This window comes from Adiantum capillus-veneris, chromosome 24 (assembly GCF_014529385.1).
Source record: "Adiantum capillus-veneris isolate H3 chromosome 24, ASM1452938v2, whole genome shotgun sequence".
NCBI classification, from domain to species: Eukaryota; Viridiplantae; Streptophyta; class Polypodiopsida; order Polypodiales; family Pteridaceae; genus Adiantum; species Adiantum capillus-veneris.
The window spans coordinates 64,326,623-64,341,269 of NC_140954.1; the positions used below are offsets into that span (position 1 = coordinate 64,326,623).

At 42.7% G+C, this 14,647-nt stretch overlaps 1 pseudogene; it reads right to left on the reverse strand.

The window, feature by feature from the left end:
- Positions 1-507: 507 nt before the first annotated feature.
- LOC147426485 (RING-H2 finger protein ATL70-like) lies at positions 508-1,175 on the reverse strand (annotated as a pseudogene).
- Between the last annotated feature and the right edge of the window lie 13,472 nt (positions 1,176-14,647).

The window sequence follows — 14,647 nt, forward strand, 5'->3', positions numbered from 1 at the left end:
CTAGGCCTAGTCTTCACCTGCCTCATGCGCACCTGTTGGCCTTTCCCCCTCCTCCTACGATGCCAACAAGGTGTGCTTACTCCCCGAATCTCACTTGATTTGGCCTCTTTTTTTGATTTAACTTCTGCAACCTAGGATGCCCACATGTGCTTCTGGGTTCTAGACGGGATTTCAATGAGATTCTTGTTGTTTTTTGAATTAACCCCAGCCGGTACCCCATTAACAAAAAGGGTTTTCTGTATATTGTGATCATGTGTGGCAAGCTTTATCAACGGTCTACAATTGCTCCCAAGGGTTGCATGCTTCACGAAGGCCTTATATAGGCCAAAAAACAAATGCCAAAATGCCAATGGAATCTCTATCCACCACATGCAATGCATGGATAGAGCTGAGCTGAGCGTAGGCGCTAAAATAGTACTATTTCCCTTGGAAATGTGATGGGAAACAATGAGTACGCTTTATAAATCCAAAAAGAAATTATGTAGAAGTACACAAACGTAGATTAGCCTACCCCAAGGGATTAAGAGCCAAAGCAACGAGCTAAGAGAGAGGGGTAGCGATGGGAGAGGGTAGGGGAGAAGATCTGCAGACGGGACAACTAGAGACATGCTGCAAGCCAGGCATCGATGCAATGCACGTGGAAGGCATGGCCACAGTCGGGGAGAAGGCATAATGTGTGACCCTCGCCGTAGTTAGATAGGTAGATGGGGCAGTAGGAATTCTTGATGACGTGTGGTGCAGGCACTGCCATGGCAAAGAAGCCACCCGACGTGGGTTCTGCATCTTAATTTGTCGCAATCTGCTGTAGCTGTATACAAGAACCTGGGATAGGAGGCCAGCGTCTCCTCATCTAAGCCATCCCCACGCGCTGTGACCTCTCCGATCTAAGCTCTTGATGATTGACAACTATATATGGTTCCCCTCGAGGCGCACTACTGCTTATTATATTGCCGTCTGCATATATTAGCTGCTTGTTGGAGGCGTCAAACTCGGGCAGCATCAAATGCAGAGGAGGGGGAGCTGGGTGCTGATCGACGTTGTTGCTCATATCGACTTCTCTCATTTATTAATTTGTTTCTCTCCGTGGTTAGCTGCTGCACTTCAATTACGCTCGCTCCTCGCATTTTTTGCATCAGCAGTAGCTGTAATGGCCGGCGCTGCTGTGGCATCCCCATTTTACACAATAAATTATGCCCAGCCTGCACAGCTAGCTGGAGGCGCTGGAGCCGACCTCATTACTTTAAAATCGATTATTGCACCAATTGCACTTCAATGTCTCTGTTGATCATCAATACGTACTAGGTTGATATGGCCTGCTGCAAGCTGATTACCAGTTCTTTTGGTACCTTCAATAAGTGACCTTGATTGCAATTTTGATGCAACAGCTATAGTCGCTTATCCTAGCCTTTCTCTTGATCTTATTTTATCAAGCACCTGTGCAAGCAATGTTCAAAGTTATGGGCAGTTACTTCTTTACCTTCTCTCTTTTGCACATCGATCAAATCTTAATTGGTCATGCATTATTATAATCGCATTTTAAAGGGCACCCATAGCTGCTCTCCTCGGACCTCTTGAAGGCAGCTGTTCAACCATAATTCTGCTAAAGAGAGCTGTCGCTAATTCCCCAAGCTTCCCTGATCAGCTGTACGTGGAATTAATGAATTGAGGTTGTTGAGGGACGTATATAGGATTTGCCATATCCTGCCCACACATTGCTAACCTCACCAAATTGCAAGCTCTCCAGTACGCATCAATGGTCATCACATTCGTGCTCATCTGACTCTCATCCACCTGCTCTAGTCACAAGGCGGATGTATCAAATTATTACCTAGCATACACATTACCCTCAAATTCTGTTGCGCTACCGTTTTTTTGTTGTTGCCATGCTACCAGCTGCTGTCCTTGTTATTGCGCCATCAAATCGACCTGATGCCTGTGATCGCCAATCGGCCAATTGCTCGTGCTCATTGCCGACTGCACCTGCTCGCCATCAAAGCACAAAATCCTCTTTTTCCTTAGATCCGTACTAAGGATACTTTCCCACCATCAACATCTCAAGAGGCTAGGCCTTCAAAACTCGCAAACAATAGCTTCTATGAAGAGGGCATTTCTGCATCAAAAATTATTCTACGCCAAATTATTGAGTGCATCCAAAGCCTTTCGAGCTTACGAAGCCAAGGATGCTGATCTACAAGAAGATATTCAAATTTCAATTGTTTTCGACCATTGTGAAGAGGTGCTTTGCATTTGGCAAAGAGTTACTTCACAATTTTTCATTTTATTGTAACCTCCTCTTGTAAAACTCACATGGGATTACACACTTCTAAATATGTAAGACCTTCCCAACAATCACATACACAAGCTTTGTAAACAATGAAATTTTTGTGTGCTATGTTGCATCCGTTACTAAGATTGCACATTTGAAAATTTGGACCAATGAAGATCAAAACAACAATAACATGCAGATGAAGATCAACAAGATGGCCTTGAAGGGTGCAACAACGACAACCTCCCTTCTTCAATGAATTAAAGCTTTATGACATGAATTATTTTTGTATTACCATAGGTCTACCTTGTGAGCCTGGGATGAGTACTATTGAACCAAGGGCGATGAATCCGTTATGAGAACCACCATGATGTATCAAGTACTACACCTAGATGTATCAATAGAGCCTAGGAGTATACCATGACATGAAAACCATAAGGTCTTTGTATGAACCCCAAGTTTGGCTTGAGGGGGAAATTGTTAAGGTAAGCCCAACTTGTGGCATCATGTGGGAAACCCCTCTAGCCACTTAGGAAAGATAATTGATGACATGGTCCAATAGCAACAAGATGCAACAACATTGGCCAATGAATGTAAAGCACAATGCCTACTTTAGAGGCTGCTTTCTAATGGATCTTTGCACTTTGAACTTTATCATGTGTCTATACTCTCTTTATGCTCTTGCTCTTGGCTTAGCCCTAATCCTAATTATAATCACTCTAACCCTAACCCTAATGGCATGGTAAAGCTAAGGCTACCATGAGACATTCTCTCTCTCTCTCTCTCTCTCTCTCTCTCTCTCTCTCTCTCTCTCTCTCTCTCTTTGACATCCCAAACAGGAAGCTCCTCAAGCAGTTTTTGTGCTTAATGAAGTGCATCACATCTAGCATACATGTCCAGCAAGGCAGAGTCAAGCACAACGTTTTCTTTCATCAACCCCCTGACTAACCATATCATCGTGATTTGCATTTGGAGAGATTCCCTCTCTTTGCATCTGCTAAAAACAGCCTAGAGCTTTCTGATCATGACCCTTGCCTTCAAGATACAAGCGTATGTGATTGCATCTGGAGTGAAAACCCTCGCTTTGCATCCACCAAAAACAACCTAGAGCTTCTTGGCCTTGCCCAACTTGGGCATATCCCGCAATCGGTGCATTCCAAGAGACGACATCTTGGATAGAAATCTCCTCAAGCACTTTTGTGCTTTATGAAGTGCACCACATTTGGCATACATGTCCACCAACAAGGCAGTGCCAAGTGTATGTGAATGCACCTGGAGAGATAATCTCTCTTCGCATCTGTCAAAAACAGTTGAGAGCTTCTTGGCTCTGCCCAAGTTGGGCATATCCCACAATCAATCAATTCCAAGGGACGACATCCCAGATGAGAAGCTCCTCAAGCACTTATTGTTTTGTATCTTTAGAGAAATTTAATCTCACGACTAGGGGTATTTTGGGAATTTTGGAAAATTTGAAGGACAGTTTGGGAATCTATGACAAAATATTGGGGGTTGTTTAGAGTTTTTGAAATTTGAGGGGTATTTTGGGAATTTCCATAAACTAGAGGGGTATTTTGGTAATTTTCCCAAAAAAGAACGAAAGGACTGACTGGTGCTCTCTCTCTCTCCCCCCTCCCCCCCCCCCCCCCCCCCCAAATTTTGAACCATGTACCTTGCAAAAGAATTGTAAGAAGGATTATAATTTATATAAAGTGATGATATGGATCATTTGAAATATGTTCACTTTTAGATGTTGTTCCTTTTTTATGTTTGAAAAAAAAAACCATGCATGTCTCCTTGCATGGGGGAGTTTGCACACTCCTCCCCAATTTCTATAATATGAGAGAACGTGTCATTCCCACAACAACGTGAAACTTTTACTATGTTCATTTCACCATGTCGTTAGTAATGAGTGTAGAATTTAAAGTATTTTACGTACCCTTTTGTTTCATTGTCGATTTTTGTAATGAACATGATGATGTTGGCTAAAGCTTTGTGAATGAGTTTGGAGACATGATGCTTATCCGCCCCTATTGGTATATCTTGCAATCTCATCATGGATTCTCATTCGTATGAAGGTGTTGTGTAAGGCCACATACTTTCAAACAAGTGACCGAACTAGGAAGTGTGTGGAGAGAGACGTTCCCTTAAACGAGCCCAAAACTTTGTTGCAACAACGCAAGAGACTTTGTCCAAAGAGAAACCCTAACCTTGCTTACTGATCTAAAATGTCTCTCATAGGCAAGACGGTTAGGCAATATTCATCTTGGTGGTGATACACCATTCACATAGATGTTGTAGCATCATTTGAAGCAGCTCTGGGTGGAGTCTCCGAACTATTATCTCACAAATTAATCAAGGACCATTGTAACAACAAATTAATCAAGAACCACAAATTAGTGTGAAGTGCTTCTCCTGGGGAGGTCACCTAATAAAAATGTAACCTATCACGTGAGTTCAACAGAAGGGTATTTAAAGGTCTTGAAACTTACAGAAATATATATACAGAAGGACATTATTTTTTCAAATTTAAAAAAAACTTACAAATTTTAAAAGAAAAGGGTACATTATATTCTTAACAAAACTCACAAATAAGGGGTTTTACAAACATGTCTTGAACGCACGTGATATGGTAGTTTTACACATAGTGAACCCCCCGGGGTGCTTCTCTAGTTGAGTGGGGATACACACTCCTGTACAACTCTGAAGTTGACTTTGCAGCTCATCAAGGGGCCCTAGGTGAAGGAGTGGAAACGACCCTCTGCCATGTCCATCGGCTGCTAGCAAGGAATTGCAAGGGAAGCGTGCATCATTTCAACCACGACACTGCATGTCGATCTAGAGCGAAAAAATAAACAAAGCACAAATGCATGTGAGAAAATTGACCTTTTTGTGTGTTTTTTTTCCCAATTCCAAGGTGGACGCATGGAGGTAGTCACAAGCTAATAATAGAAGCAGAGAAAGATGGCGTAGCAATGTCAAGAAGCATACAAGCTATATTAAGCGACATAATCAATTCTGTCGTTTGGAAAACTCAGCATCTTGCGTAGAGCCACATGCCTTCAAGATGCATGCATAGGTGATGGAGAAATGTCGTTGCTTTGCATATGTTGAAAATAGACTAGAGCTTTTTGGCCTTACCTATGTGGGTCATATCTTTCAATCATCACATTTCAAGAGTGCACCCTCAGGGGAGGAAGCTCCTTGAGCACTTGCGTAGAGCCACATGCTTTTAAGATGTAAGCATAGCCATCAAGACGAAAGTACATGTGACTGAATTTGGAGAGATACACTTGCTTGCATCCATTGAAAACAACCTAGAGCTTTCTGGCCCTACACTTGTTGCACACATCACACAATCAGTGCATTCCAAGAGATCCTCATGCACTTTTTGTGCTTTCTCAAATGCACCACATTTGGCATACATATCAACCAAGACATTGCCAAGCATGACATCCATTTTCAATAGCCTGTGCCTAACAATATAATTGTGAATTTTTGTATCCACATGTCTTCCTTCAAGATGCATGCGTAGGTGATTGCATTTGGAGAGAGGCCCTCTCTTCAAATTTGCTAGCGATTTCTGGCCCTTCTCTTGTTGCACATCCCGCAATCAGATGCCATTCTGGATAGGAAGATTCTCAAGCACTTTTCGTGCTTTCTCAAACGCACCACATTTGGCATACATCCAAGACAGTGCCAAGCACGATAACTTTTTACAATATCCTTTGACTAACAATATAATTATGATTTTTTTTGCCCACATCAGCATCTTGCGCAGAGCCACATGCCTTCAAAATGCATGTGTAGGTCAGTGCATGTGGAGAGAGGCTCTTGCTTCGCATCTGCTGAAACCAAACTAGAGATTTCTCTCGCGGGAAAATCCTACAATCAGTGCATTCCAAGAGTCCACACTCTAGATAGGAAGTTGAAAAAAACCTAGAGATTTCTGGCCCTGCTCTTGTGGTGCATATCCCGCGACCAATGGGTTGCAATAGACTCCATTCCCATCATTCAATGCGCCCAGGTTGTATTGCATCTAAGGAAAAAAAAACCTTTTAAAGCTTCCTAGCCTGCTCTTGCTTCGCATATCCAAAAATAAAAGCACTCCAAGAGACTTTGTCTGGTGAGAAACCCGCACTTTTCATGTGGTTAAAATAGCCGAGAGCTGCCTTGCACAACCATGTCGATGAACGTGCTCCAAAAAGGGTGATAATTCGTAAAAAGCTCATCCAAAAATTTTTGTAGATCCATGACGGCACCACATTCTGCATACATATTGATCAAATCACTACTAAGCATGACATTCCCCTCGAACGGCCATGACTAGCAATTACATCATGAATTTTGAAACCCATGTGAAGGTCTTGCATACGGTGAACAACTTTCAAGGTGCAAGCATGGGTGAATGCATTTGGGAAAAGGCCTTCCCTTTGCATCTGGTCAAAACATCCCACAACTTCCTTGCCACTCCCATGTTGGGAGTATCCTGGTTGCAGTTCGGGAGGCGCCCTTGTGTTGCATCTAACAGAAAGTATTCAACCATTATATTCCATCCAACTATTGTGGAGCTTTGGATTGGTAAAAATCCTTCTTTCAAGCACACACTTTTAGTGCAGATAGAAAAGAAAAAATCCTCAATTTCTTGATGGGCATAATCTCGAGAATGTCATCACATTTGGCATACACATCAACCAAAGCATTGCCAAAATCTCATGTTGCGTACAACAAAAACAATTGAGAGCTTCTTCTTGCCAGGCATATTCTCTAGAAGAGCACTTCAAGAGACTTTGTATGGAAAGAGACCCTCAGTATGCATCTAGTTAAAAAATCATAGAGCTTGCTTGCCACAACCATATTGCACATATCCTATGATCAATACACTCCAAGCAATGAGATTTTGGAGATCACTTTTCATATGTCTCCAATAGTCTCTAACCAGCAATCTCATTAAGAACTCTCTCAGTCCCAAGCACATTGAATAGTCTCTCTGATCTCATCGATATTATCTCACCCATGTCAAAGCAAAATAGCCTTCAAGGTGCAAGCATGTGTGAATGTATTTGAAGAGAAGAAAGGCTTTCCCTTCGTATTTGGTTAAAACATCCAGAGATTCCTTACCATAGCCATGTTTCTGACTCCTCATCATGCTCTTCATGTCTACGCTTGATTTGTGTTGTGAGTATTGCTTCTTTGTTGGAGTTGTTAGTGGATTTTTTGCCTCTTGACGGATATTTTTGGCACCACAATTGGCATACTTATCAACCAACGTACACACTCACCAATATGATCCTAAATATGCAACTTCCTAATGTGGACCAACACAACTCATTGTTGACTTGGTTCACCTACTTCTAGTTCAAATGCAGAAAGACCATGATGAGGAGTCAAGAACTCTTTGTGCTTTTTAAAGTGCACCACATCTGGCATACATATCGACCAGCATAATGCCAAACACGACATCTCTTTTTAAGAGGATCTTGTATAGAGCCACATGCCTTCAAGATGCACATGCAGGTGATAGTGTTTGGAGAAACGCCCTCACTTTGCACTTATTGAAAACAAACAAAAGCTTCCTAGCCCGTGTCAGGCATATCTTGCATAATCATGTGTTCCAATAATTGACATCCCACATAAGAGCACCACATATGCCCTTGTTGGGCATATCCTGCAATCAATGTGTTCCAATAGATGACATCCCACATAGGAGCACCACATTTGGCATACATATCGACCAAGGGATTGCCAAGCATGACAATTTTTTGCAACATCACATGACTAACAATATCAGAGTGAATTTTTAAGCCCATATCAGCATCTTGTGTATAGCCACATGCCTTCAAGATGCATACATATGTGATTGCATCCGGAGAGAGGCCCTCCCTTACATTCGCTGAAAACAACCGAGAGATTTTTGGATCTTGCCTTGTGTTGCTTTGATCTAATAGCTTTATTTTGGGACTCGAGTCTTTGTTTGCAAGAGTAAGTAGTAGGTCCCATGCATGGCCACTTCTCAAAATAACAGAATCATTATTATCATGAGTTGAAGTGATGAAATTATTTTGCCATATGTACAGAGCCATTTTACATGGGAGAGGACAATTTTTTGCAACAGTCCTTGACTAACAATATCAAAGTGATTTTTTAAGCTCATATCAACATCTTGCGTATAGCCACATGCCATCAAGATGCACGCATAGGTGATTGCATCTCGACAGAGGCACTGAATTTGCATCTAATGAAAATAGCTTGGAGCTTTCTTTCCCTGCTCATGTTGTGCATAACCTGCAATCAATTAACGTTGTTCCAAATAGTAAACTCCTCAAGCACTTTTTGTGCCTGCTGAAGTGTCCCACATTTGGCATACATATCGACCAAGGCAATGCCAAGCATGCCATCTCTTTTCAAGAGCATCTTGCATAGATCTACATGCGTGCAAGATGCACACGTAAGTGATAGCGTATGGAGAAAACAACCAAGATCTTTCTGGACCTACTCTTGTTGGGCGTATCCTGCAATCAATGCACTCCAAGAGACGGCGTTCGCGACAAGTAGCTCCTCATACACATTTTTTGCTTTCTGAAGTGTACCACATTTAGCATATGTATCAACCAAGGCATTGCCAAGCACGACAATGTTTTGCAACAACTGTTGACTAACAATATCAATGTGAATTTTTAAGCCCATATCAACATCTTGCATAGAGCCAGATGCCTTTAAGAATGCACGCGTAGGTGATTTCATCTGGACAGAGGTCCTCACTTTGCATTCGTTGAAAACAGCCTAGAGATTTTTGTCCCTGCTCCTATTGTGCGTATCTCACAATCAATTTATGTTGTTCCAAATAGTAAGATCCTCAAGTACCTGCTAAAAATAGCCCAAAATTCCTGGTCCGGACCTTGTCGGGCATATCCTGCAATCAGTGCATTTCAAAAGAAAACATCTCGCACTACATTTGGCATCCATATCAACCAAGGCATTGCTAAGCACGACAATTATTTGCAATAGCCTTGACTAACAATATCATAATAAATTTTCCAGCGTCTTAGACTCACCAATTTGATAACCAATCCATACATAGGGGCCTTCTTATCTGCATGAGCCAATGGTAACTTTGGCCATGGCATCCGTTGTCAGCCGTACATACGAGAGGAAGCTTGGATTTATCCGTAATAACTCTATGAAGAAGCCACACAATTCCTTGAATGGACATGATGGCCTTGACTCTTGAGTCTTCATCATGGTCTTCGTAGTGGCCTGCATCATTAGAGACGGGCATGTGTGGCAGATGGCTAGGATCAATAGAGCGTGTGGCAAGGATTTTATTCACGTCTTCACGTTAAGTGTGAAGTGGTAATAACTCATGTTATTAACATTCCAAGGCAGTGTTAATAACATCAAATTCACAAAATGAATTGCTAAAATCGGGAGTTCCTGTTTGCCCGCCAGGCTATCTGAGTTGCTCGGAGGGCCCCCTTTATAGCCCGGCGGGCTCAACATTCCCTCCAATTTTTGCAAAGAGGCACCACATTTTGAGGGGCCTATATAAACAGTGGTCCATCCTCTCAAACAACCATTTTGCCACACTCTCTAGAGTCCTCACTAGAGTTAAAATTGAGATTTACCCTTGAGCTTTATCAGATAACTTTTTTGCATTTTTTCTTCCCGATAAGAACGTCTACAAATAGTTACCTCCCCTGGTGTCTATCTGCCTGAAATAGGTTTGAGTAGGGAGCATCCTCGTGAATAGTTTAGGTGGTGCAAGTGCTTGGGGCTCATTTCTATTGTTGGAATGGAGCGCTCCTCATCACTACAGCGGCGTACTTGTATTTTTTGACTAGTTACCTCCCCTCGGTGTCTATCTGCCTGGAAATGAGTTTGGGTAGGGAGCATCCTTGTGGATGGTTTAGGTGGTGCAAGTGCTTGGGGATCATTTCTATTCCTGGTCCCCTGGGTGTCTATCCGCCTGGAAACGGGTTTGGGTAGGGAGAATCCTCGTGGATGGTTTAGGTGGTGCAAGTGCTTGAGGCTCATTTCTATTGTTGGAATGGAGCGCTCCTCATCACTACACCGACGTAATTGTATTTTACGACTAGTTACCTCCCCTAGGTGTCTATCCGCCTGGAAACGGGTTTGGGTAGGGAGCACCCTTATGGATGGTTTAGGTGGTGCAAGTGCTTGGGGCTCATTTCTATTGTTTGAATGGAGCGCTCCTCATCACTACAGCGATGTACTTGTGTTTTACGTCTAGCTACCTCCCATGGGTGTCTATCCGCCTGGAAATGGGTTTGGGTAGGGAGCATCCTCGTGGTGGTTTAGGTGGTGCAAGTGCTTGGGGCTTATTTCTATTCCTGGAATGGAGTGCTCCTTGTCAGTACACCGACATACTTGTATTTTATGATTAGTTACCTCCCCTCGATGTCTATTTGTCTGGAAATAGGTTTGGGTAGAAAGCATCCTCATGGATGGTTTAGGTGGTGCAAGTCATTGGGCTCATTTCTATTGTTGGAATGGAGCACTCCTTGTCACTACACCAATATTACGCTATTTTTTTGTTTTTTTTTGCGTATATATATTGCTTGATGGGCTCCTAAAGCTGTCTGAAGGGCCTCTAATGTTGCCCGAAGGGTTAGGGCTCTATCTTGGAGGGAAAAATTGATCGGACGGTCTGGTAGCCTTCAGGTCGCATGATCATTTTTTGTGAATGTGAAGACTTGTGAATTGAGAATTTCATTAATTAACAGCGTGATCACAAAAAAAAAACACGTGATCACGTGAATTTGAAATCCCTGGCATGTGGGTGTGACGACTTTTCTGTCAACGGAGAGAGAGACAATGACAATGACAATAATCATAACCATAAGGGAAACAATAACTGTCTGAACACTAACTGTCTATACAAAAAAGAGACACAAAAGCGTGTCTGTGTCTCACAAAGCATATATATGAAATCTGGTCCACTAATGACTAGGCGTCGAAACTAACCATTACCCCACTGTCAAACGTGTTTCTTCTGCTGTCAATTTGTTGTGTTTTGAAATGCTTTCCATGCGACCACAGTGCCATGTATGTATGATACTTCCAGTCACATCCAATAGCCAGCTCTTCCTCTTCTAGAGATATGGGTTCTCCGATCTGTCGAGCTGCTCTCACTGTCTTGTCCAACCATGCCATTGTAGGGAATTCAGGTAGAGGAGCGAGATAGTCTGGCAAGGGTAAGCCTCTAGTCGTTCAACTTCGCCTGAAATCCTGTCGCTCCTATTGCGTCTCTCTTTCTCTTCTTCGTACCTTTCAAGCCATTTTTGCATCGGCACTGAATTTAGTATACAGAACTTCATGATCTTTTCTCGCATAGCCAGGTTCATTTTCTTCGGCACTCCTTGCCCTTGCGGCTCATCTCCCACCAGTCTTGCATCCTCCTCATCGCTCCACAGTCGAGGCATTTCTGGGTCAGAAACGGATAGAAATTTGGTCGTCAATACAAGAGACTCTTGTACCAGCCATCCTTCTGCCATGCTCCCCTCTGGACGCGCTTTTTGGCGAACAAAACCCTTAAGTGTTTTCATGAACCGCTCTAGAAAGAACATCCAACGGCTGTGGACTGTACCTCTCACTGAAACCTCATCTACTACATGGACGAGCAAGTGCATTTGGATAGTTAGGCAGCTCGTGGGTAGATACTTCTCAATCATGCAAACTACCTCAATGGAGTTAGCCCTTGCGACTGCAATAGATTCCTCCTGTATCTCCTTGGAAGAGATCCACCGCACTAGCTCTGAAATCTTGTATATGCAGGTCCGCACTTCCTCCGTTAAACATCCCTTGATCGCAATTGGAAGAATGAATTGCAAGAAATTATGCCAGTCGTGCGATTTCAACCCTGACAGTTGATCGTCACGGGTGAATGCTGTCTTGAGACATCGCATATATCCTGTTGGCGTCCTGAACTCTAAAATCACCCTTTTCACTTGTCACTCTTCGTTTTTTAGCAATACCCATGGCACTCTTGGAAGTTTTGTTTGGCCAGCTGCATTGGTGAAAGGCCACAGCTCTGGCATCTTTCCAATCGACTGCAAATCATCTAGTGAAGCTCGATTGTCTTTCATTCCCATGATTGTCTTCCAGAGGAGCTCTACCACATTCTTGAATATATGCATTGGATCCAGCAAATGGTAAATTAGTAGATCACCCCCGTATGGCAACGTATGGAGAATGGACAAACGTTTCATTCATGAAACAGGTTGCCCCTCATGTTGCTCCCATCGGCGACGCCACTCTTGTACATGCATTCGACGCGACCAAGCTGGCCTTCGCGCAAGTGATGGCCATCTGGAAGATAACGGTGGTGGCCTTGATAAATTGTCTTTTGAAGAGAGGTAGAATAGCGCACATCCAAAGACTGCCCAAAAATTGGACATGCATTGTATCCCGAAGTTGTTAGTCCTGCATATATTAAAGCATGAATCAAGCCAAGGCAAAGGGCTTGCGAATAGCGAGAATTTTGTAAATCAATAACCATTACCAGAAGCTTCTCCGTATCCTGGCCAATCATGCATAGTCCACATAAGAAGTCCATGGATCCTTGCATGCTGTCGTCCTACTCGTTCAACCGCATCTGCTAGGTCGATCCCATGCCATAACTCCTGGACCTCGTCAACTAGTGGAGCTAGATAAACATCCATGTTTTTTGCCTTGAACTTACCAGGTACAATCAAGCTTAAAATCAAATGACCCTTCTTGATATAGCAAGCCACGGCGGGAGGTTGTAATTGATAAGGCACATAGGCCAAGTGCTCCATGATGAGCTTCTCAAGCCAAATGGATTGACTCCATCCATTGCCATGCCCAAACGCAAATTGCGTGGTTCACTCTTAAAATGTGGCCAGGTATCTTCAATGTGCCTCCAAGCCTTTGAATATGCTTCCATCCATGGCTCTATATTGGTCGGACCTTCACGCATAATCTTTTTTCTCTCTCGTACATGTAGGTGCTATGTCGCGGAAATCAATGCCCGTTCCATAGGAGTCGTATCGCAGATTCTGTACGGTTTATCTAGCAAACTCTCCGTACTTGTGCACATGCTCATTACATATCCTACGCTTGCGCAGGATTTGATACTTGCAGAGCGTGCATGAGCATGCAATCTTTTCCTCCATGTTAGTTGACGACGTTGCCATCTACAATGATTATGAATGTTGTTTTAATATATATATATATATATATATATACTTCTCACAATGTAAACTACCTCGCATTCTCTAGTCTTGCCCAATCTCCGTACACCTCGGTCTAGAGGTGTACGGAGATCAGGACCGCCGGGTCAAAATCTCGTCTTTATTGGTCAAATCCTATATGGGTAGACACATACGTGCACTCCCAGGTGTACATGGAAATGCATGTAGCAGGCAAAACCCCTTTGCCTCTTTTAGTTCCATAGTTTCTTCTCTGTCTACTTACCCTATCTCTCTTTCTCTCTCGATCTCACTCTCGCTATCTCTCTTTTCTAAGCCTGCATGTAGCCGCATGATTCGTGCTCGCTCCATGATTTTTCTATTCATCCTTTCCAAAATCCCATTTTGTTGAGATGTCCTTGGGGTTGTCCTTTGCCTCCAAATGCCATTGCTAGCACAAAATCTTTCAAAAGCTTCGCTGCAATATTTGCCTCCATTGTCGGATCTGAGGCATTTAACTGTGGTACCTGCTTCATTCTCCACAAAGGCTTTTCACCTTTGAAATATGGAAAACACATCAGATTTATTCTTCATTACATAAACCCATGTTTTCCTAGTCACATCATCTATGAATGTTACATAGTACAATGAGACACCAAGTGATGGTGTACTTGCATAACCCCAAACATCAGAATGAACCAACTTAAATTTTTTATTTTTTCTTTCATTCCTTGATTTTTAAAAATTTACCCTCTTTTGTTTACCATAAACACAATCTTCACAGAAAACTAAGTCCACTTCTTTCAAACCTTCTAGAAGCTTCTTTGTTTGAAGGATTTGCATTCCTTTTGCACTCATATGTCCAAGTCAATAGTGCCACACCGCACTCTCAACTTTTGTAGTTGCTACACAAGCTGAAGATTGCGAGCTGACAGTACACAAGTAAAGTGTACTCCTTTGGAAACCACCAAAGATCCCATTGCGATCTTCCACCGTTTGTTTCCGAATGCAATGTTGTGACCTTCATTGTCCAATTGTCCTGTAGAGATCAAATTCTTGCGAAGAGAAGGAACATGCCTAACATGTTTAAGCTTCCATTAATTTCCATTAGCAGTTTTGACACAAACTACACCTTTGCCGACAATTTCACAAGCTTCATCATCTCCCAAGTATACATACCCAAAATTACCTTTGGTGTAATCTTGAAAATGTT